Below are 25,279 nucleotides of genomic sequence, written 5' to 3'. Positions count from 1 at the left end.
GATTAATAAAAATAAAATAAGATTTAAAAAATGAGAAAATAGAATAAAAAATCAAAATTTGGTAATAGATTTTCATTGTTCACTTAATATTGTCAAATAGAAGTAGAAATTTTCGTTATCTTGACTTTGTTATAAAAATTATATTTTTATTGATATGTTTGATAAGTTAAAAAATTATAATAAAAATCTTTAAATAGACCATATTCTTTGGCATTCGTAAAATTTTTAATTTTCAGAGCTACAAAAAGCAAATTATTTGCTAAACTGTCTTTGGGTCCGGAAGTATGTGTTTTAGGTCAACAGCGTGGATTGAAGTAATCAAGAATTATCGACATGAATAATTTTGTGGATAATGCACTAGAGAGCCGTCCTATCTTAAGAACCTTAATACCACACGAGATACGCGAGCTAAGATTTTATTCACGACCTTCCTAGTGACCTGGCGCAGCAACCAACTCGGTCATCGCCAACGAGCAAGAATATACGTGCCAGTAGCCATGAGTCTTCCAATTCCCCGAGCAAACCGCCGCCGTCTCCGAGGGGTTCGTTGGGGTGGTATCAGAAACGGGCGTAAGGTGGAGGTCGAGCGAGATAGTAGAAGCGCAACCGGGGGCCAGTAACCACTAAACTAGGCGTCTAATAGCTCCTCTCGTCCACCCACGAACAATAGCCCGTGGCGAACGCCATCAGCTCCCTTACGAGTCCTCCAGGAATAATACCGTACTCTGCGGACAGTCGGTACACGTACCGCATCGCGCATAAATTCGCTCAGCCCCGTTCACCGGAATACAATTCAGTTTTCATACTAACTCTTAGATTACCGCGTTTTGATTTGCTGTATAAAATAGTATGTGTGTGTTCCCCTGGATCTCTACAAATATGTTTATTTAAAGATATCAGAATTTATAATTCAACGAATGTGTTTGTCATAATTGAAAAAAACATTGTGCAGATAGAGAAAAAAAAACAATTAAAAATATTAAAAATAATATAAAATTAATTTAAAAATAATTTTAAAAAATAAAAATTACATCTTTCTAAATTTGACGCAGTTCTGCAATGCGGAACACACTTCAAAACCTTTTCTGCTAAAGCAAATTTCGCGAAACATTAGAAATAAAATTCTACACCAACGTAAAAGTAATCTTAAATATAATGATCAAACTATAATCCTTTTCAAATATCATTCCATGTATTATTGTATTATATGCATTTTCAGAAAATCTCCTGTTTATTTTCTGATCACTTTGCAATAGAGAACTAAAAATCACGAAAATAATTGGTTTCTTATTGCATAACTGTATCCAATTATATTTATTTCAAAAGCATGTTTCTTATTTTTAATAAAATCTCGCTTGTTGAGTGCATTGTAATTCGGCGAACGAATAAAAATAATTTCGATGAGTTGTCGCGATGGAAAGTCAGCGCCTTATGCAACGCATTCCGTATAGGGAAGAGATAACCATCCGTGATATTTCATCGTGTGTCACGTAGCGCTTTAAACGGTTTTCGAAATATCGCAGGACGTTTCCTGAATATATACGGCGTGCATGCGCAAGCACGGATGCACTATCTGCTCAATAGTTCGAATGCATTACACTTCTGTCGGAGGAATATTAAGCTTTCTTCAATTCTATAGATGCCATCAGAGACAGAATATTTCATTTCAGTTTATCGCGTTTGTACATTGCACAATAAAATTTTATATATGTTAGATATACTTATGCAAATATCAAATATTATATCGACGCGTTAATTATACCAATTTTCACTAGAATCACGGATTTATTCTCTTCTCGTGTTTTGAGTCTGATTAAACACCGATGTTAATTAATCGACGTCTGTAGGTATACAAATACAGCACTGTGAATATCAACATGAATACACCAAGCGTCGTCTCGAATTCGATGGGAATGACATGTAATCATGCCAATTACGAAACTCAATTTGCAACAATCACGGAACGTTTGTTGCACCGTTCAGGGAACAAGATACCGCGATATGTATACAATAACTGCTTATGTCAAATTAGAGATACGTCACCGCGTATATATAAAGAAATAATATCGGATAAAGCATATAGGATCAGAGTGCTACATTCATCGCTAAATGCTCCGCTAAATAGCAGCATGAATATCAAGTATCGCCTCGGTGTCGGCGACAATAAGGCATAATTATGCCAATTAACCAGTGTCAATTTCCATCGTAAAGGCCTTCACACACGAATCGACGGAAGACGTAAGACGTAAATTGTAAGGAAATCCACCAATCAGAGTCGACTATTTCCCTCTTTAAGAGGGAAGAAGAGGGGAATAGTCGACTCTGATTAGTGGATTTCCTTACGATTTACGTCTTACGTCTTCCGTCGATTCGTGTTGTCCAGGCCTTAATTCGCGGAACACGTTCATCTCAATGTACTCGGCGCGCTGTTAGACACGCTGTATTTCGCAAAAGGTGCAGTTCGCGACGGTTGAGAACGAGAGACGCGAAACTCCGCAGATTCGTTGCCACTGAGCTGATGCACGCTTTGTTAGGCATGTGTCTCTAATATATCCGCAGTAAATACTAACTAGCTAACTAACTGCGCCTCCATTCCCGCAACTTGGCTCGCTCCTCCCTCTTTCGCTCTCACCCGTTTTCGGCGCATATATACGTGTGTTCCTCGGCTCTCTATTTTCTGCACCGATCAAGCGAGTTCGTTGAAGCCTCCCTCCGTGCCAAATTGCCGTACAAGTAAGATACGTCATTAGAAATCAAGAAGTATTCTACCGATGGAAACAAGCCGTGAGAAATATGTGTGTTTTATATCTAATATTATTGTAAATTTTTTTATTAACACAAAGGAACAGACCATAAAATCTTGGTAATTGGTAATTTATGTTAAAAAAAAAGTTGTATTCGGAAGCTTCTCTCTCAATGCGTTAAGATATTCAATGCAGAAAATTAAAAGATTTCAGCAAACAATAATAATCTTTCTTCATTTTTCTGCTAAACAAGAAAGTCGACTTTAAACGTCTTAAATGCCCTGTGGCTGAAAGAAATATTCTGCCAGTGTCTGAGTTGTGTATGCTTTTTCGCAAGTACTGACTTCACTGGAAATATTGAAAAACGTTATTGCTTTACTCTGCACGCAAAATATGATTAAAAAGCTAAAATCCAGAGCTGCAAGAGTTAAGATCGGCAAAAATGCAACGTATGCAGCTTTTTCTCTCTATCCCCCCCCCTCTCTCTCTCTCTCTCTTTCTCTCTCTTTTTGTGTCTGTGTCTCTCTTTTTTGCCTTGTCTTCATATCTGCACAACTCCCCTGCTAGTTCTTGTGTTGCTCAGAAGGTAAAATTCTGGAGCACGACACATTTCACGGTATGAAAAGCCTCACTTAAGTTTCGTCCGGAACTTTTTGTCAAGTCGGAGTTTAATTAAATTAAATTGCGCGTTCTGTCCTGAGAAACGGCTACGAGAGAACCGGAGGTACGCGTTTTTCTTTTTGAATTTAGTCTCTGGTTTCGTATAATCCTGCTGTCATTGTCCCATCTTTGGTGCAAATGCTAGCCCAACAATCAGAGAATTACTTCCACTTAATTTGGTTTGGATCGAGCGCTCCTTATTGTTTTCGAAGAAACCGGCGGCACCTCGTTAATTCATCGCCGTTGCGTAAAATTAGCTTAGAACGTTTAATTATCCTAAATGTAGTAACTATATACACTTCGGTTTTTCCACCTCTTCTTGCTTGTTCCTTGGCGGGCATTTGCACCTCGTAGATTTAAATTCGATTTGCAACGTTTGCACGCCAGAACCACTAGCAAGCTAAAACTGCATCTTCAAAATTCTCTTCTTGAATGAATTATCTTACACTGAAGAGAGAGAGAGAAAGAGAGAGAGAGAGAGAGAGAGAGAGAGAGAGAGTGAAAGAGAGAGAGAGAGGGAAAAAGAGAGAGAAAGAGAGAGAGAGAGAGAGAGGGGGAGGGGAAAGAATTTTCTTCGATCGATTATATTGCAGTACGTAAAACTGGAATAAACCTCAAAAGATTTTATTTACAAATATTATTATGTTACAATATTTAATAACTAAAACTATATTTCTGTTTAATACTTATAATTTTTTCTTTATATTTTTATTTTCTTATTATGTGTGTGTGTTTAAATAGAATATATTATATAGATAAACTTTTAGATATACACATTATTTGTATGTACACATATTTAATAGCGCATTTCACAAAAAAATAAGATTGAATTTTGTTACATCATTATCAAATTATTCGCTCATAAATTATAAATACCTACCACACATTGTCATATTTGAAAATTCTGTGGAATATTATTTGTGGTGACGTTTTGCGGTTTTGCAACAATGATAAATTATATTCATGCAAACTCTCTCAGATATTATCTGAATCTTCTAACTTAATGTTATCATTGTTTTCCTCTCGATTTATTACAATTTATGTAAGCCATTTGACTGAATGGACTCTTCGTCACGTTTTTTTTGCTTTTCCTTTAGATTACTGTCGATTACTGCAGTGTTATTAATTTACTGCTAAGCGGATGGTGACTTTCCTCCCCGTTCCGGTAAAATTCTCGTTGCAATCAACCAATCCAATATATCGTGATAGTTTTTTTCTAATTGTCCGGCGCCAATACTTTAAATCGTTATTAGCGAGTGCTCGCTTCGTGCACTTTTATTCTGATTAATTAAAAAACTTTCTACAGAAATAGTCTCAGCATAAAAAAAATACTTATATTATCGATTAATTTAACATTCTTTTTTTTTTCAATTGTAATAAGTTGAAAATATAAGAAATAAATGTGTATAAAACTGTGGTTATAAAGTCTTGTGCATGTAATGAAGTCTGTTTTACTATTATTTTTGCAAAAAAAGAGAAAAAAAGTAAAAAGATGTTAACACATTAATTTTGAATATCTAAAGTAATTGCTTATTATTATTTTCCCACCCGTGTTAATATGCACACACACATGTTTAATGAATTAATAAATTGTAAGGTCGTCGATTATACGCAATAATAAAAGCAAATACAACGTTGAAAATTATTAACTGTGCATTCATCAATGCACTATCAATTAATATGATTATGACAGCAAATAATTTGAAATTATTTAAATATAGAAAAATGCGAATTATTATAATATGTAAGAGAAAACAGAAATAACTAATAATTAGTATTGTCGTAGAAATGTCGTGCGGAATATACATCTTAATATTTGAGATTTCTTTCAACAGAAATGTAAAAAACGTATTGTAATAATAATGTCCAACTTTTTCAATATCATGCAAACATACAAAAAATTCTTCAACGAATACATCGTGTTACGATGTAGCAGGTCGTTCTTTTTATAAATATTCGTATCTCGAGAGTCAAAATAAGTTAATAATAAAATATATATTTCAGTCTTAAAATTTATATATCCTATATTACGCATTTGTTTAGTGTTTTATTTTTCAAAAAATTGTTAAAATGTACAAATATGTGGCAATATATTTATCAACCACATTTATATATTTTCCAATAAAATAATAAAATGCATATTACTTTCAATAAAATTCGTTTTTTTCTTATTTTTTTATTCGTATATTTCGAATAGTATATGTTATTTATAATTGTTAATACTTTTAATTAAAATATCAGTAAAATACGTTTATAGTTATATAAAATTACTAATAAAACGCAAATTGAATAAAATACATGTCTTTCAAATTAAATCTAGTATTTTCCACATATTAATTGCCTTTAAGTTAAAAATGTGGAAGAGATGAAATTTGAATATCTCGACTTAACAAAAATTATGTAATATTTAATACATTTCTTTTCACGAAAATATTTAGAATTAGTGATTCGTAATAAATTCGTAAAATTATAGTCTTCTTTTTCAAAATATATATAAAATAAATAAAATAAAAAAAAGAATAACTCATAATTACATATGCATGTATATCGATTATATTTCATTATTCGTTATATATTTTCATATTTTTCATTATTTCTCCTTTCCTATATATCACTTGTTAAACACATTTGCTATTTTAATTATACTAACTAAAATTTCGGATTAAAAATAAAAAAAAAAAAGGTTGGCAAATTGGTTGTGACAGACTTTTAAAATAAGGAAAATTTATTCGCCCTAATAGCGTGGTATTAATAATGTCACACAAAGGAATCGTCTGACAACGGAGACGATTCAAGGCACAAGAGCCGTGCTCAACTGCTTTATCTTATGCCAAAAGGAAAGCATATTTGAATTAAAGGTTAATTTTGAACAGTGCTCTAAATTTGAGTATTCAAATATATTCAAATCTCCAAAACAGCTAGTTCAAATCTGACACCAGGTTAAACGCGCATTCTCTAGCGCATGTTGCAGTGTATTTATCATTGTTATATCCAAATAATAATTATGTAATAAAAAAATTCAATATTAATATACAAAAGAGTTAAAAATACAGATTTTTATATCATTTGATATGTAATAAAGAAGATATTCAAGTTTTCTTTTTAATATTTAAATACATGAACAATTGTGGGGGAAAGGATTAACCACTCTAGCTGACTGAGCCTTTGAGAGAAAAAGCAAAACGAGTAGAAAAAGGGTTGAAGAGGCAAGTGGCCGGAGGGTTACTCACTTAGGAATTGAGACATGTTACAACGGCGCGCGGAGGCGTGGAAATGAAAGTATTACCAGCAGGAAGCAATTAGGAGAAGGTAGTAGGTGCCTAGGGATTAATTCTGAAAAAGCCCTGGGAACAAGCCGGGAAAATGAGGACGGAAAAAAATGGCAGACGGTAGTTTAGATGGAAAAATGGTGAAAATAGTTGCACGTAGTCAGAACCTTTGTTGAGATAGTGGAGGAACCATTCTTTTAATAGACCACGCAAATTGCAACATTGGGAATTAGAATTAAGGCTTCTAGCAGTTACAAATTGGGCAATAAAAATAATAAAATATTTGATTTTATTTGCGTATGTGTATAGTCAAAATGTAAAATACAATATACATATGAAAAAGAGATATTAAATTAAAATGGATAGAGTATAATAAATTATAAAAGTAATCTACAATGTATAAATTACGTAGTTAAAACATGATATTCTTTTCGCGATATTAATTTTTAATGTAAATTTTTTTTCAGATTATTATTTTAGCATTTTTTGCATTAATGATACGTGAATATAAAAATTAGAACAATTATAATTAACGATGGATTTGTTTAACACCTCAGTAATCAATCGATAGTTCAGAAAGTGAAGTTATATAAAAAGGTTCAGAGTCACGTTAATATAAGGCGCAGATAGATTAACAAAAAAGAGGAATATTGTACTGGGGAGGGGAGGAAAGAGTGTTGCGAAGTTGATTTTTAACAGTGGAAAATCAGAACAGATCGGAGAAGACATCTCGACAACAATAAAGGGAAGCTTCAGTGAATTTCCGCGCATTTCGAAAGGGCTTAATCCTGATGTCGGAGGGCTAAGATGTTAGCGCCTGTAAGTCCGTTTCAGGGTTTTATACCGCTGGAACGTGGCCAAAACTTTTCTCTGCTTGCCTGTCTCTGACGACAACGATCGTTACAACCTGGGCAAAGTCCTCGTAGGAAGCGAGCGACATTTGCTCGCTTTAAAGCCACTGACATTTGTTTTCGGGTCAAGAGAGAAAGAGAGAGCTCGAGGGCGTCCTTCTACTTTTAAAGTGCATTTCGTCTTGCATTCTTAATTACGGTCTTTTCTCGACGCCTTGTCCGCTGTCGTCTTACTGTGTGAATATATATGAAGCTGAAATAAAGTGAGTCTTTTGAATCATGTAAGTGACATCCCGAAAATCTTGTTAACTTGTTGATAACTTTTTAATTTTAGGAACTAAAAGCTTTTAATAGTTTGCTCAAAATATTGAAATTGGCACGTTGTCTGAGATTTTATTTGTACATATTAAATTTTATTTTGTACATATATTAAATTTCTTATTGTTCAAAGAATAAAAAACAACAGTTTGAAAATAATTATCTGACGTAATTAGTGGGCAATCATGAAGTTTTGAAACTAAATGGATCGTGAAAATAGTGGGTATGTAATGTAACTTCCTTTTATTCTTTTATAATTCTTAAATTGTCAAATTGTTCTCCTCTTTTATTCTTATTAAATTTATTAAATTATTTTATTAAATTATCATAACATATGCTATGGCAATATTTTAAATTCATTTTTTAGAAACAATATTTCAGTACCACCCATTCTATACTTTTACAGTTTTAAATGTCACTCAATTGTAGCATTTTTACGAAAGTGACAAGCTGTTCAACCAAATTAGTTTAATTTTTATTTGATTATACAACTATCCTTCAATTTTCTCTTATTTGCAAAATTAAAAATAGAATTACTGAAAGAAAGGACAATTCAGTCTTGTTGGTTTCTAGGACATGCACGGAAACTGTGACAAGCGAAATGCAACTCGAAAAGAAAAGTTTAAAGCATGTTTGCGCGCGAGCAGAGAGATTGAAGTCGAGGAAAAGTACTGCTTGAAGAAGAGACAAACGATAAATACTTCCCTCAAAGTTTTGTTTCAGCGCACGATTCACTCATACGTGAAACTTTGTCGACGCACCTTGCATTCATCGTGAATTATTGCGCCTCATGAGTTTATTTAGGAGCCCTGTGAAGAAACATCAACGATTATCTTCCCTCTTCGCTCGCCGGATTTCTCAATGGTATTTTTTTAACTTTTACATTTTGATAATAAATAATATAAGTAAATATAGTTTTAAAAAAGATTTTATATATATGAGAAGAATATATAAAAAATATAAAAAACTACATAGAAAGTATTATCCTGGTAAAATTATTTAATTCTTGACGGTACCCTGACAACACAGTTTTTATTTATTTCAAATAATAAATATTCTATACATTATTTATTACTTCCGTTATAATTGTTACAATATAACAACACCAAGCGAGAGACATTTTAATTTTATGTTAATTTTCTGCTTTTGTGATATCTGATCTACTAAATTTACTGTGTCTGCGAGAAATATCGTATACCATTAAAGATAAATGATAACGATTAATCGGAAATCCGGCACGTTCGTATATATAAATCATTGCTTCTCTCCATCACTCTATCTCCTTTCTCCTCCTCTCCACCCTCTCTCTCTCTCTCTCTCTCTCTCTCTCTCACGCTTGCGTCTGTAACCTTATTGCTCCTTTATCTCGTACCCTTCAACCCACTCGATACTAAAGAAACCCATCAGCGATTCAACCCTCGTGCCATCTAATCCACGCTAGTCTGGGTGGCGAACAATTAATTTAGGGGAAACACGCCAAACCCTCGACGATCTTTCGGATCCAAGCTTGAAGATGATGACGGTGGATAACTAAAGGTCATGGATGTTTCATGGGATTCGTGGTAGAGGAAAAAATATTTGAAGGAGTAATTAACTTGTTAAAAAAATTGATTACACGCGATACTTCACTGTAGATATTATCTGAAATATCAATTCAAGTAAAAAATTCAATCTCGAATCGTAACAAGAAACAATAATTCAGTGATAAAGAAATAAGTTGAGTTTAAATAACATATTCAAAGTCGTTCTTTTTATTTTCTTTTGACACTAATTTCTTTACATGTATATATAGCACAGAGATTCATTCTTTACGAATCAATAATTAAAATTTGTGCACGCGCCAGTTTATGTATAATATTTGACACACGCGCGTATTTGTGTATCAGATGAAATATTGATGAAGATGAACTACAAAGTTCCACATTTTTCGCTACATTAATTATATCAGACGCACTTTGGAAAAAATATGTGGAAAAAAATCGCAGAATGTATGGTGAATACCGGGACGAAAATAAGAATGAGGCGGAACTTAATCAACCAAGCGAGTTCGTTATTCTTGAGGTCGAGGCGTGCCGGTAGTATGATGGAAAAAATGTGCAAGAGAAATATTTCCGAGGTCGTTCCACTTTCGTCATAGTCTTAAAAAAAAAAAAAAAGTAAAACGACCGCCGGCTCGCGTAAAATGCTCCAAGATGTTGAAGAAATTTGAACGAAGCCACCGTAGGAGTGAAATAAGGATCTTTGTTAATGGCCGAGAAGTAAAGAGCTCTTCTTGACACTCTCTCTCTCACTCTCTTTATTTTTCTCTCTGTTTCTCTCTCTCTCTCTCTTTCCTTAGGGACTAATTACGTTAATAGCGTTCGCTATGGATCCTATTGCGAGAACGAAAACGGAAAAAATCGAAAAATTTTATCCAGAAGCGTCGTACGCGCCGGCAGCGGGATTATATATAATCGTCGCTGTAGAAGGAGCTTACAAAAGATATGAGATAACGGCATAACGAATGTTGGTGGAATACCAAGAGCAAAAAGCGTCTCTGAGAGAAGAATGGGAAAATAGAAATTAAACAAATATTAGAAGAGAAGCTCATTGGATTACAATAACGTCTTAATGTCGAAATGTGTAATTTCGTCAAAGGCACTTTTTTGCCCGGTCGATTTTGATCTTTAATTTCAGGACGATTGATTCGGAGTAGAAAAGGAACTGATCCGACACTAATTGTAAGAAAAACGTAACGCTATATATACAGACGAGATAAAAACCGAACAAAAAGAAGCAAGCTGGATTACTGATCCAACTTTTCGTATCATCGCTTCTTTGAAGCAAAGATAAAAATCAACATAAATTCTATAAGAAATCCAAAGAAACTGCAATGTTTTTAATATATATGTTTTTAATTTATCGCATGTAGCTAAATGCAAGAAACCACATAGATATGTTAAACTATAATAAATGTGAGAAATTGCGATAAATTAATGTTAAATGAGATATGCTATCTAAGAATTTTTAATATATTTTTAAGACTGAAACGCGGTTTTTTAATCTTCAAACGTAACGCGTCATTCTTTATTTGTTGCAAATGTTCTTTTATGTTATTATTGTTATGTTAGTTTTTCTATATTAGATCTATTCTCACGAATCGAGACTTTATTTAGAGAAAATGAAATAAGAATCCATCATGGGGTAAAACTTGGAAGTGAGTAGACGGGCTCCGCGGCGCATTCCTGAAGTCAAAAATTAATTATCTGTCGAGGACAAATGACGAAAAGGGTCGTGAGAGTCCTTTCTCGCTGGATTGCAACCGGAAAAATGTGTGTGACGTAAAAAAAAAGAAAGAAGAAGAAAAAGAAAGAGAAGGAAAGAAAAGAAGAAGTATAAGGCACTGTAAATGCCGCGGATATTTTCCTTCCTTGCCGCGGATAAAAATAATTTTAAACTCGGCAGAAGCAGAGCGCGGCTAGGAGACGAGAAGGAAGTGATTCCCGAGGGACAACGATGGCCAGGAGCGCATCAGCTAGGCAGGCAAGACCGGCAAAAAATCCCATTCTCCCTTTTTTTCAGGGATTTAAGCGCTCTTGCCACCGTTGCCGGGCGCAGCTGCGCTTTTCTCAAGCCGGCGGACGCCTCGATCTTTCTTCTCGCCCGTCCGACTATTTTAACTGGAACCTGTGAGAGCCGTGAGCGAATTTCCTTGCCAGCGACCGGCCTCACAACGCAGACTCATCTGTTTTTGTTTGTTCTCGCGGCGTGATATATACTGCAAAGTGGATGCGTTGCACTGGACTCGAAAAGTATAGCTTATTTTTATCTTTAGGTAGAACGTAAGGATTCGTGGTTTTTCGAGATATGTTATCATTTTTTACGTAAAAGTAAAGCCCCTTGCACAATGTCAGGCAACAGGCAATAGGAACAAGGAATAGAAATCATCAGAAATCATGTATTATAAATGCAGAATAAACAGTAACACAGGCAATAGACACAGAGTTTCCATCACGTTGGAAATTCTGTGCCTATTGCCTGTTGCCAACCAATCATAGCATTCGAATTTTTTAGGTTGTAATTAACGATTTTTTTGGTTATTTCCTGTTCCTATTGCCTGTTGCCTGGCATTGTGCAAGGGGCTTAATATGTGAGATTTTCAAGATAAAATTATTATTATATATTAAATGCTTAATGGGTAAAATTTGTAGATACCCACACACATATATACATTATGCATGTGAGAGTATCAATAGAAGATTTAATCCATTAAAGTTCATAATTATAATAAACAGAACTTTAACCCTATTTCATCCAACGTGTTTTCCGCCCTTTTTAATCCTCGCATCATAACTCACAAATAAAACTACTACTTTTAGTTTTAATTTGCGCTTTAGAACATTAAATTTCGTCAATTCGTTCGTGAGTTATGATGCGAGGATTATATAGAAACCCGTTGGGACACGAAAGGGCTGGTTGGATGAAATAGGGTTAATATGATGTACTTGGCGCGAGACACTGCCGTGTCTCTTGATAAACTATAATTATGTATATTTATATCTCAAATCTCAGAGTAATACATAAATTATTGAATAGCTAATAAGTTTATGTTTACAAGTTATACGCATATAAAGGTTTCTATAAGATCGTCTAGGAATCAGAAATCATTTCTTTTTAATAAAATAAAATTTTTATTACAAAAATAAAAAGTTCATTCTTCGTGTAATTTAAAAAAAAGAATTACAAATACCTTTGGACTGATATTTCATATTGAAATGAATTGGTATGAATTTTCTGTTAGTTATAAATATTTCTTTAGAAATTCCTTTTTACCGTTTTCTTTTCTCGATCGCGCTGTTGAGAATAAATTTATTATTGGATTCTTCTTCGAGGACAATCGCGATTGAGAGTATGAATAAGAAGTTCGGAATCCGCTCATATGTTCGCGATCGTATTTTTCCTTTTGTTCAGAGGATTCGATCGGCGCACTAAAACTTTCAATAGAAGATACGCGGCTGGCCGCAATAGATGCCGGTGCGCGTCCGAACGAATCTTCTGTCCGTTTTACTCGTTTGAGTTTACTGTATCGGGTAGAGATCTAAGCTTTTGAAAATCTTGCAAGGAATCTTGAACGCATTTTTGCTGACTGCCGATTCCTCTATTGCTCGAAAAAGCTTGCTCGTAAATTTAAAACCTGTATTTCTTTGTTTCAGCTTACAAATTATTCATATATGTATAGTTATGTTTGCAACCAGTTTACGATTTTCCGAATAAAAAGAGAATATTGTTTAGAAAACAAAAAACAAATAAATAACTTATGACCAAATCCTTTATTATAAAAAATAAACGTTTCTGTAATTCTAAGTATAATTTTATATTTTTTTCCTCCACGCACTATTACTCTGCAATGCGTATGTATATAGTTGTATTAAAATAAAAAATGCGGGGAAAGATAAATTTTAATTACATTTTTTCAAGTGCCGAAAATTATAGCGCGACCTTTGTTGTTTAATGTTATATCTTTTCCTTTATAAATTCTATTTAAATTAAATAAAAAAGTTTTAGAATTTTCTAAGTATAAACGCAGCAATAAAAGTAGATAAATTAATATAACAGTAAATTTAATTAATAATAAAAGTTAATTAAAATTATATACTAATAACAGTAAATAAATAAGAAATTTTAATAATATTAAAATAAACATTACAACATATATATGCAAATTATCATAATTTCACGACAATTTATTTTCCTAACACTGTCTGCCCAATACTCGAAAGAAACTACTCCCTCTTCAATGGCAGGAAAAGTACTTATACGACGGTAGTTTCAAAGTTACGAGGTTGTGCGGGCGTAAAGAAGGGAGATATCGTCTCGACTTTCCTTCGTCGCGATTTCGTAATCGAGTTTCTTAAGGCTGACAAAGAAAGTGGAAAGTTACGGTTGCAAATCGTAACTTTTGCGTATCGAAACGTTCGTATAACGGCTTAATACGCGGCTTGACGAACCATTCCGCCACTTAGCGCCAACTTTTTGACGAAAACGACAAAGCAGACGAAATAGAAAATGGGGATGTCAAGAAATCGTGACAGGAAATGAGAAAGAGAGAGAGAGAGAGGGAAAGAGAGAGAGAGAGAGAGAGAGAGAGAGAGAGAGAAAGAAAGAGAGAGAGAGAGAGAGAGAGAGAGAGAGAGAGAGAGAGAGAGAGAGAGAGAGAGAAAACGAGGTGAGAACCTGACGAAGGGTTGAACGAGACGAAACGAAGGGAAGTTTTCCTTTCGGCTACTATATCGTGCGGACGGAAGCTTCGAGCTGTTGGAAGTTTTCAGAGCTACCTGCGCACGAAAGCACACGGTCAATTAAGTTAGTTTACAATTTTCCGGCCGTCGTCAACGATTTGCCCCTTCGATTGCAACGAGTTTGTCTTCCTTTGTATTATCATTGGGAGATAACAAAAGAAATTGAACTCGAGAGCGAAAAAATTCGTTATTCTTTATATTCGAATACTTGTATTTATAAGTGCTAGAATGGAAACTCCTACATTTTAATTCCACAATGCATAATTTTTTAGATTATCTTTAATAACTATATTTTAACACGTAAGACATCGCGGTATTGCAAAATAAAAAATACGGAAATTATAAAAAAAATAGTAGTCTTTTAATTGATATATATGTTTATATATAAAATAGGATGTGTTAATGTTCGAGAGCACGCGGTTGCGCGAGATAGCGCGAGGTAACGAGACGACCACAAAAACAAGGCACAAGTATCGAATAGCAAAATAAACGAATATATTTAATAAAGTCTAATATGTACAGGTCTATACAGTTTTTTCCCTTTTTTTCAAAGGAAGCCGTGGAGCGCGCACAGAAGCAACGGTTAGCGATGCGGCGAAAACGTTCGAAACGCGGAACAGCGGTGTGCAAAGCGGAGTGCGAAAGCGGGTTTTCTATGATCTGCGAGCGAAATCGATTCCGCGGCGCGAGGACGGTCCTTTTAACATCTCCGAGGCGAAACTCCCTCCCTGCGGGTTTCCTAGAATTTCGGGAGGGTGATTGGCCGTCGGAGGCCCGCGTCATGGGGCCGACGTCACCGATTTCACGTGGCGACCCGACGGGGTCGTCACCTGTTTTCGAGTGCTTTGTGTATAGCATGGATCTTTCCTTTGTTCTAGCGTTGTTGTTTGACTTTATTATTGATGGCAATGTTAAAGTTTCTGAAAAGCGAATCTCGAAAGATCCATGCTATACCGAACGCTTCCTTGCCAAATTTCATGCGACGATTTCACGCGAACATTAGTTACTTTCACCGTATAAAATATGAGCACGAAATTTATTGCAAGCGTGCAAGTGCTGACATGCAGCCGAACGCGATGCTACTTTGTCGCGATGCTGCGTTTGCGATCTCAAACATCCCGCCCGCCTCGTCATGCCTGACGAAACAGGCCGGTATGGTCGATGGCTCGCTCGATGAGGCGCCCGACGTCGCGGTTGAAAATCGATATGCGGTCGATTTGCTCGCACGCGATTCTGGCACGTGGTGCAGGCGAGCGCCGGCGGCGTGGTGCGCCTGCGCAGTGTCACAACGCGCGTCGATCCCGAGCGAGACACATAAACAGTCGCGATATGTGCGTAACGCGAATTCGGTAACGTGCGAAACGCGAAGTGAAGTGAAGTGATGCGCGAAAGTGATTTCGTGTGTTGCACAAATCGTCGAGTCGAGTCGGAGAACAGAAATGAGCGCTTGCGTGATTTAACTTGGGCAGAGGGCCGAAACGGACGCATACGTGACATAAATGTGAAGAATTGAAGGCTGAAGGCCGATAAAACAATAAAGTGACAGCGAGTGTCGGCGAGCTCACGCATCCGTCGGCGGCGGCTGGTCCTCCGTCCCGGGGAGAAGCACGAGTTTGCACAGTGGTCGCACGAGCTCTGACGTTGAGGTGCGGATTGTCGCCACGCGAACAATGCCATCGTCGCCGGGGTGCACTCGAATGATGCGGGCCAGTGGCCATCGACTCGGTGGTGTGCTCTCGGCGCGTACCAAGCACAGAGAGCCGACGGCAGGTGCGTCCTCGGGTTTGGTCCATTTTGGGCGAGATGTCATCCCGTTGATGTACTCGTGCGACCACCGTGACCAAAAGTGATCGCGCATCTTTTGGAGGTGTTGCCACCGTGAGAGTGAGCTCCCGGCGACGTCATTCAAGGCGGGCTCGGGCACGGCCAGAAGAGGAGCGCCGATCAGGAAGTGCCCTGGCGTGAGGGCGGATATGTCGTCCGGATCGTCGGACAAAGCCTGCAGCGGCCTGGAATTCAGGCAGGCTTCGACCTGAGCGAGGAGGGTGCTCATTTCCTCAAAGGTGAGCGTGGTCTCCCCAATGACCCGACGGAGATGGAACTTCGTCGACTTGACGGCAGCCTCCCACAATCCGCCGAAGTGTGGTGCAGCCGGCGGGTTAAAATGCCATTTGACGCCTTCCGTGGCAGCGACGTGGGCAAGGCGGCGGCCGTCGGCGGATGATGCTCGGAAGAGCTCTCGCAGGACTCGGTCGGCTCCCACGAAATTGGTGCCGCAGTCCGAGTACAGCTCCTCGCAGAGGCCCCGACGGGAGATGAAGCGACGGAAGGCGGCGAGGAAGGCTTCCGTCGTGTAGTCCGAGACGACGTCCAGATGCACCGCCTTGGTGCAGAGGCACACGAACACGGCTATGAACGCCTTGTGCGCTCGGTGTCCGCGGCCTTTGCTCGTGCGGATGAGGATCGGGCCGGCGTAGTCCAAGCCGGTTCGGAGGAATGGGCGCGCCGGAGTGACTCGGCCCCTCGGGAGGTTGCCCATCGGCGGTTGCGGTGCCGCGGCTCGCCAGCGGGTGCAGGTGATGCAGCGATGCAGCCGCTGTTTGACAACTGAGCGGCCTCGAGGGATCCAGAAGCGGAGGCGGAGCAAGCCGAGGGTGAGCTGCACTCCTCCGTGCAGAGTTCGACGGTGGCACGACTCAACGAGCAGCCGAGTGAGCCACGAGGACGGAGGTGCGATCATCGGATGTCGCTCATCGGTTGAAAGCATGGCATGCTTGAGGCGGCCTCCGACTCTCAGAACCCCGTTGTCATCCAGGAACGGACTCAGGCTCGTCAATGAACTTCGGTGTGACACTGTGCGGTTTGCCGAAAGTGCCGTGATCTCGGAGGCGAAGTGCCGTGCCTGCACGACACGGAGCCAGAGAATCAGTGCGTCGTCGATCTCGTTCGATCGCAACGTGAGTGTGGTGGTGCGGGAAGCGGTGCGTCGCCAGCGGGAGCACCAAGCTGTGACTCGTAGAAGCCGGTGCAGCGAGGAAAATCTGAGAAGCATCTCGGGTTCTTCCTCGATTTTCTCGGTGGCGACGTGTGCCGCGACTCTCTGTTCGGGCAGATCGGCGTCGGGCATCGGAGGGTCCGCGCTCGGCCACAGAGATCGGTCCTCGCGAAGCCAGGCGGGTCCGGTCCACCACAGGGGGTGGTCCAGCAGTTCACCTGGAGTGATCCCTCTGGAGGCGCAGTCCGCAGGGTTGTCCCGCCCGGGGACATGTTGCCATTGAGCATCCGGCAGCTTCTGCTGGATGTGGGCCACGCGGTTCGCCACGTAGGTCTTCCAGCGGGAGGCGTGCCCCCGGATCCAGTGCAGTGTCACCTTCGAATCTGACCAGAGAAAAATGGGTGCTGCGAACAAACGTAACGTTGATCGAGTGTGACACGCGAGAGAAGTGAGCAAGGCGGCGGCAGTGAGTTCGAGGCGTGGTAGTGTCACCAGCTTGACCGGTGCCACCTTGTTTTTCGCGGCCAGCAAGTGGAGTGCCACGGAGCCGCCTCGAGTGATGCGGAGATACACGGCCGCGGCGTATCCTCGCTCGGACGCGTCGGCAAAGCCGTGCAGCTCAACCAGCGCGCTCTCGTCTCCGCTGCCAAGCCAGCGGTTCACGCGCAGTTGAGATAGGAGAGGCAGTTCCTCGAGGAAGAGCCTCCAGCAGTCCGCGTCGGCGGCGGGAAGTGGATCGTCCCAATCCAGCCGCTGTAACCACGCGGACTGAATCAAAATTTTCGCGCGAATCACAACGGGAGCCAGCCATCCCAGAGGATCGAAGAGACGTGCCGTCTCCGAGAGAACGCGTCTTTTTGTGAACGACGTGACAGTGCGCGGGTGAATCGCGAACGCGAATGTGTCTTCGGTCGGGTGCCACAACAGTCCGAGGGTAGAAAAACTTTCGCTTTCCCACGAGTGCGGTTCATGGCGAAGTCGGTGCTCGGGAGGAATTCCCGACAGCACTTCCTCGTCGTTCGCGGCCCACTTTCGAAGCGGGAACCCGCCCGCCGTGCACAACCCGCGGAGCTCGGTTTGTTTCGCGACCGCGAGTGACAAAGTGTTCGCGCCCGAGACAACGTCGTCCACGTAAGTGTCCTCGCGCAAAGTGATTGCTCCTTGCGGATAGCGCGATTGTTCGTCGTGGGCCAGCTGTTTTAGCGTTCGGATGGCCAAGAAGGGCGCGCACGCGAGACCGTACGTCACCGTCAGGAGCCAGAACACGCACACGCGGTCGCGGAGGGTGCAACGCCAGAGTATGCTCTGGTATTTCCTGTCGTCCGGGTGGATGAGGATCTGCCGGTACATCTTTTCGATGTCCGTGACGAAGGCGTAGCGGTGCCACCGCCAGCGCATCAGGACATCGGCTAGAACGGGCAGCAGGTTGGCGCCCACGAGGAGGTGTTGGTTTAGCGACTCGCCGGACGTCGTCAGCTGCGACCCGTTGAATACCACCCTGAGCTTGGTGGAGGTGCTCGATTCTCGGAGCACACCATGGTGAGGTAGGTAGCACTCGGGCATGATTTTGCAGTCTGGAGAACCGGAAGCTAACTCCATGTGTTTCAGCTCCTCGTATTCCCGCATGAACTGGCGGTAGAGCTCGCCGAACCGGGGGTCCCTCTCGCATTTCCGCTCCATTGCGGTGAGCAGGCGTTCAGCTGGCCGGCGTGTCTCCGACAACTTTGTCGGCTCCTTGGAGAACGGCAATCGAACCACGTACCTCCCCGTCTCCGTGCGAGAGTGCGTTTTCCCGTAGAAGTCCTCGCACTTCTGTTCGTCAGGCGTGAGGGCGGCGGGAGCGGAAGGCTCCGCTTCTTGCTCCCAGAAGCGGCGCACGAGATCGGCCAACTCGTGGTCGGCCGTCGCTTGGAAGCTGCCGCGCGTGTGGAGGGCTGAGGCACCGCAGCCACCGGAGAGAATCCACCCGAAGGCCGTCTTCTGCGCGATCGGAGCGTGCGGTCCGCCCTTTCGAATGCCCTCTTCGAGGATGGTGGAGCACACTTCTGCTCCGAGAAGTAGCTCGACCGGGTCTCCAGCCGAAAACTGCGCATCGGCTAGAGGCAGCCCTTTGAGATGGGGCCACGTGGCGGGGCTCTTCGTCGCCGAGCCTTGGTAGAGAGAAAGACGGGGCAGCACGAACGCGACGGCGGTAATCGTGGCTCCGGTCGTCACGGACGTAAGGCTCACCGTCACCTTCCCGCGGGTTGACCCGGATTTCGACCCGCCGATTCCGAAAATCGACACGGCGGAGCGAGATCGTTGCAGGTGCAAGCGCTGCACGAGAGATTCGGCGACAATTGAGACCTCAGACCCTTGGTCGATGAGGGCTCGCACAGGGTGAGGGTCTCCATGGCGGTCGGCGATGGTCACTCGCGCGGTTGCGAGGAGGATCGCCTTGCGGTCGTCAGCAGAGCGCACGGCGGACAGCGCGCTGACCTCGGTAGACGGCGACGCGGGAACGTAGGCTTCGTGAAGCATCGTGTGATGCCGAGCCTTACACGTGAAGCAGTTTTTCGACGATTGGCACTTCGCGACGGTGTGGTTGCCAAGGCAATTAAAACACAGCCGACTGGACTCTACAACCGTCTTTCGCTCGGTTGCGGACTTGGCTTTGAAATCGCTGCACGTCATCAGCGAGTGTTTCCCCTTGCACAGGGCGCACTGCGGATCGGAGCTGTCTTTCGACCCTTGTTTCGCGACGTGGGTCTTCGCGGACCGAGTGGAATCGGAAGCTTTCGCGGCGGGTTTCGGTCTCGCGGCGTTTAGCGTGAGGATGCGCTTCGACATGAAGTCCGTGAGCTTCTCGTGTTCCGGCGGCTCGACGGAGTCCGAGACAAACGATTCCCACTCGAGTCGCGTACGCTGATCGAAGAGCTCGACAACCAGGTGGTTGAAGAGGTCCATTCCGTGGGACTTTATGGGCCTCCCGATGCTCTCCTGCGCATTGACTGCGGTGGTGACGGCGTTATGGATGCGGCTCAGCTCGTCAGCGGTTTCTCCTTTCATTTTCGCCACGGCGGTAAACGTGGCGAAGTTGGAGCGTATCAACTCCCGCTTGTTCTCAAAATGTTTATTAAGAATAGCCCACGCGCGGTCGTAATTGTCCCCGGTCACCGTTAATGAGCTCACTAATTTTTCAGCGGGCCCTCGCAGACACGATCGGAGGTAATGGAGCCGCTCAACGTTCGAAATCGACGAATTCTCACCGATGACCGACTTGAAGAGGTCTCGAAACGACGGCCACTCCTCATACGCGCCCGAAAAGTTCCGCAACTGAATACGCGGCAGTGACGTTTTGGGAGCGTGATCGCTGCTTTGCTCCGTTCCAACCGGCACTCTAAGCGACGCGGGTTTGAGTTTGCTTTCGAGCCCGAGAAGCAAACCGCGTTGATGCGCGTAAGTGTTTTCAACGGTGTCGACAAAGTCATTTTTTGCGTACTCACTCTCGCTGTAGAGTTGCCCGTAGCATGCCCGAATGAGGTCGTGATTTGACTCAAATTTGGCCCACAGGTCGTCGAGAATGCGGATGCGAGTGCTCACCGTGCCGAGGTTGAGCTTGTCTGCACCCAGCTTTCGGAGGTTGTCCATGGCGCGGGAGATGCGGCCGTGGATGTCGTACTGGCTGTTCAGCAAGGCGCTCTGATCCATGCTCATCTTGGCGGTCACTCGTCGAGGATGCACTCCCGAAGTCGCGGTTGCTGGTATTATCCGGCTCGAAGGACCAGAAATGTTCGAGAGCACGCGGTTGCGCGAGATAGCGCGAGGTAACGAGACGACCACAAAAACAAGGCACAAGTATCGAATAGCAAAATAAACGAATATATTTAATAAAGTCTAATATGTACAGGTCTATACAGTTTTTTCCCTTTTTTTCAAAGGAAGCCGTGGAGCGCGCACAGAAGCAACGGTTAGCGATGCGGCGAAAACGTTCGAAACGCGGAACAGCGGTGTGCAAAGCGGAGTGCGAAAGCGGGTTTTCTATGATCTGCGAGCGAAATCGATTCCGCGGCGCGAGGACGGTCCTTTTAACATCTCCGAGGCGAAACTCCCTCCCTGCGGGTTTCCTAGAATTTCGGGAGGGTGATTGGCCGTCGGAGGCCCGCGTCATGGGGCCGACGTCACCGATTTCACGTGGCGACCCGACGGGGTCGTCACCTGTTTTCGAGTGCTTTGTGTATAGCATGGATCTTTCCTTTGTTCTAGCGTTGTTGTTTGACTTTATTATTGATGGCAATGTTAAAGTTTCTGAAAAGCGAATCTCGAAAGATCCATGCTATACCGAACGCTTCCTTGCCAAATTTCATGCGACGATTTCACGCGAACATTAGTTACTTTCACCGTATAAAATATGAGCACGAAATTTATTGCAAGCGTGCAAGTGCTGACATGCAGCCGAACGCGATGCTACTTTGTCGCGATGCTGCGTTTGCGATCTCAAACAGTTAATTAATTTATTATAATTTTTGATATATTTTTCTAACAACTTGACGTCAATATATAAGTTTATTTTAGACTTAAGTTTATTTTAGACGACTAGATATAATTTGCATCAGATTTCAGGAGAGATTAATTCAATAAAAAGACCTGTTTCTATTTATGTCTCTCTATTGTGTTTGTTAATGTGTATTTTTATCTACATTTTACACGATATATAAAATTATAAATAGAATTCTATTCTGAATTCCGATATGAATTTCAAATCGTCTAAAATGGTTTCAACTAAAACATCAAGAAAATACTAGTTTTTCAGTTACATGAGAGATTAGAGGAATAAATGATGCACGAAGCTTAACACTGCGCGGACATCGTGTTTTTGGAGCACTCATCTGGACATTCTGGGACTGAACTTTTAAGTCGCAAAAGGGTTTTTTGAAAGCGTTTCTGTGTGTGTTACAAAAAATATAAAATATAAAAATTCATGCATCATCTTGAAAGTTTCAAAAAGTGATTTCAATATTTACATAGGCCAGTACTGTTGCATTTTTTCCCATGGGAATTACCTCAGGAATTACAAATGCGAAAAATCGACTGTGCCTTAAAAGGCCCACGGTGTTAAGAATCGTTTGCAATTAGAAAATAAAAATAATATTTTAGTAGAAATATAAGAAAAAAAGCGTTATCAAACACAGAATGTCTCATATAATAAATTCGTCGCACTTTATACTACGCGATATATGGGACACGCTGTATATGATAATGTGTTTTTCGACACAGGAGGAAAATGAGCGTTGAAATTCTGTTTGCATGCTGTGTAATTAGTGGCAATTTTGCAAAAGTTGCCGCTATATACCTGCTTCTGCGTCTCTGTAGATTAAAAGATAAAACACAAAGGTAATAAACATACATAAACGGCCGTCCACGCGTAATCCGCTGTCGTTCAACAGTTCGGTGAACACTATTCACAAAAGCAGATTAAACCAGCCAGCTATGCTATATATGAAGCAAAATGAAACAAAACGGTTGCGGAATACGCCGCGCGCCGGCTCAAAAATAGGCGGACAATTATTACAATGTAAATTTCCTGCCGTTTCGTTTTAAAATGAAAAAATGATATAGGATATATCACAAGCGCAAACATTTATTCCTTTCATTTCTTTCAAATGTGTCTCCACTTTTTTCCCCATATTTATGACTGCTTATTTTAACTAAGCTTTTTTTAAACAGATTTTCACGGATAAGCTGGATGTTTGTGAAAAAAAAAATGACATTGCAGCGAACGTCGCTCTTTACACCGAATGAACGCGAACAATTATTCATATACAATTTATAATAAATACTCTTCTTTGATCGCTTTTTGTTTAAGTACGCAATAGGAATTTCAAATTTTATTACGCCGCACAATTAACGCGGATATCGAGATAAATTCTGATCTTTTATTAATTTACGGGAGCACGGGACTTTTGTTAAAAATCGCGTTTATTGTAACAATGCGTGTGTGTGTGTGTGTGTGTGTGTGTGTGTGTGTGTGTGTGTAACGCAACGACGCGGACGGACGCCAGATTGTCCCGCGAATAAATGAACACTCGTGCAAATATCACGGGGATGAAAATTTACTCACCGGTCGACGAACGCGGCCGGCGCCGCTGCTGCCGTCCCATTGCTCCTGCATTCTGCATCTTGATCCTGCATTCCGCATTCCTGGCTCCTGGCCGATACTATATATGCTCCTTCAGGCGGCCACTTCTCTCGCACGCACATATATTACAGGCACGTGCGTCGATCGGAAGCACGCGCTGTTAATTATGATCTCGCGCACCAATTAGCGATCGTCCGTCGCTTTGTTGCGCGCACATAACGCACCTCCGATTAAATACATAACGAAAAATGAGAAAACGCGTGACGAGCCGTCCGTCGCGTCTCGACATACGTATAACGTATCTACAGCGTTTTACGTTACGAAAAGGTGCGTGTCCACCTGCGAGTAAGAACTCTCGAGAGCAAAAAGAGAGAAAGAGAAAGAGACTCTCGAGAGTATCTCTCTCTCTCTCTTTCTTTTTGTTCTCGAGAGTTCTTACTCTCAGGTGGAGACGCACCATAATAATAACGTGACGTACGCTTGATTCCACCCTCTCGCCTTCGGGCGGAAAAGTCGTGATCGCGCGCGGACTACGCCAACGGCCGGGAATTGTTCGCGGAAACTCTCGATAACTCGTTACGCGCCCGGTACACCCTCGGCCATTAAAAGTAAAAGTAAAAAAAAAAAATTTAGCGCGACGCTGTCAGCCATTTCGATGACCGACGCCGATTTCGACGCCGTATTCATTCGGGAGTCATACACGGGTGTTTTCTCACGTACCTTAATTAACGTTTTTGCTCCGATATTAGACGGCCTCTCGCGTGACTCCTGATTGCTCCTGATGCTCGATCGCGGGCTGCGCGTGACGTAACGGCGTTATTTTAACGCGAAACGCGAGTATTTAGAGCGTGTATCTCGCGCTCTGACGGACTCGAGTCTATATATATGCGAAATCCTGATCGATGACTCGACGCCACGGTTCGACGAACAGACTCGCGAGCGCTCGCGAATCGCTTTTGATCGCGATCATACGGTGCTAATTGGTACGCCGCGCCGACGTGGATCGCCGTTGTGATGTATTTCACCCTCGCACGCGGGATTCACTATTCACTGGTCACTCTTGCGACCAGCGACGAGCGACCAGCGACATGCAACTGCGACGGTCAGCTGCGCCACGAATATAAAACACTCACGACGCGACACGCGACACGTATCGCTGACCACACGCATTTTGAGTAAGATGTAACAGAATATAACCAATCGCGTTACTCGAATTGAGCAATGCGATTGGTCGAAACTTCAAGCGTTGTCTACAATGGCAGCAGAATGCAGTAAGACGTAAACAACTAAAATAGCAATTTCGGGAGCTGCACTATAGTGCACATGCACACTGAGTGCGCGCTAAAGGCTTGTTCTTAATCAATTGTTATGTTTACAGATCATCTCAAAAATACTTCTTAGTCTGTAAAATGATTTGTACAGCATCCATATTACAGATATTACAGATTGTTTTATTGGCTAAAAAGTTTTTAAATGTGTATTTAAATGACTTTAAATATGAGAATAGAGATTATAAACAAGCTTTAGCGCGCACTCAGTGTGCACTAGTGCAAGCGCCCGAATTCGCTATAAGATCCACCTTCTCGCGCGCTATCGTCCGAATGCGTCGTGCGCAATTTTTCATTAAAAGATTCGAAAACAAGAATATTATAGCTGTGCATAACACGCAATGTCGCACCCCGAGAAGAACACTCGATCACAATTCAAAAATGTACAATTTTCAGGAGAGAGAAAAAACAAATTTAATTAAATTTCAGTTTCGTGAAGAGGTCTGCTGCGATTCATTTGTCAATTCACTTATAAAACTATTCATCCAGGAAATCACAATACATATGTATAATCGGTTTAAAAAAAAATAATGACATTTCTGTCCCGTGCAACGGATTTCGCATATAGACTTGGGTCACTTATCGAGACACTGTTACAACACGTAGATAACGTTTTAGGCACGCTTTTTATGGGCTTAACTCAAAATTGAATTTTTTTTTAGTTGTGACAGTATAATTCTTCTCGGGGTGCGATATGTTCGCAATGCATTATATTTGC

At 41.7% G+C, this 25,279-nt stretch overlaps 1 protein-coding gene across 3 annotated transcripts in view; it reads right to left on the bottom strand.

Moving 5' to 3' along the window:
• LOC143904138 (uncharacterized) overlaps positions 1–25,279 on the bottom strand; it is a 213,199-nt gene that overhangs the window by 78,343 nt on the left and 109,577 nt on the right. The window contains exon 2 of one of the 3 annotated variants that reach the window (XR_013258856.1): positions 23,216–23,572. The exons of 1 other annotated variant lie outside the window; for it this stretch is intronic. The gene's annotated coding sequence lies outside the window, so the exon portion shown is untranslated. The remainder of the gene's footprint in view (positions 1–23,215; positions 23,573–25,279) is intronic. One more of the 3 variants, XR_013258857.1, reaches the window with a different exon arrangement.

Source organism: Temnothorax americanus, unplaced genomic scaffold, assembly GCF_048541705.1.
Source record: "Temnothorax americanus isolate GAGA-0224 unplaced genomic scaffold, ASM4854170v1 Scaffold5, whole genome shotgun sequence".
Taxonomy (NCBI): Eukaryota; Metazoa; Arthropoda; class Insecta; order Hymenoptera; family Formicidae; genus Temnothorax; species Temnothorax americanus.
Note: the sequence above shows the minus strand (reverse complement) of the source record. Positions and strands in the feature narration are given on the sequence as shown.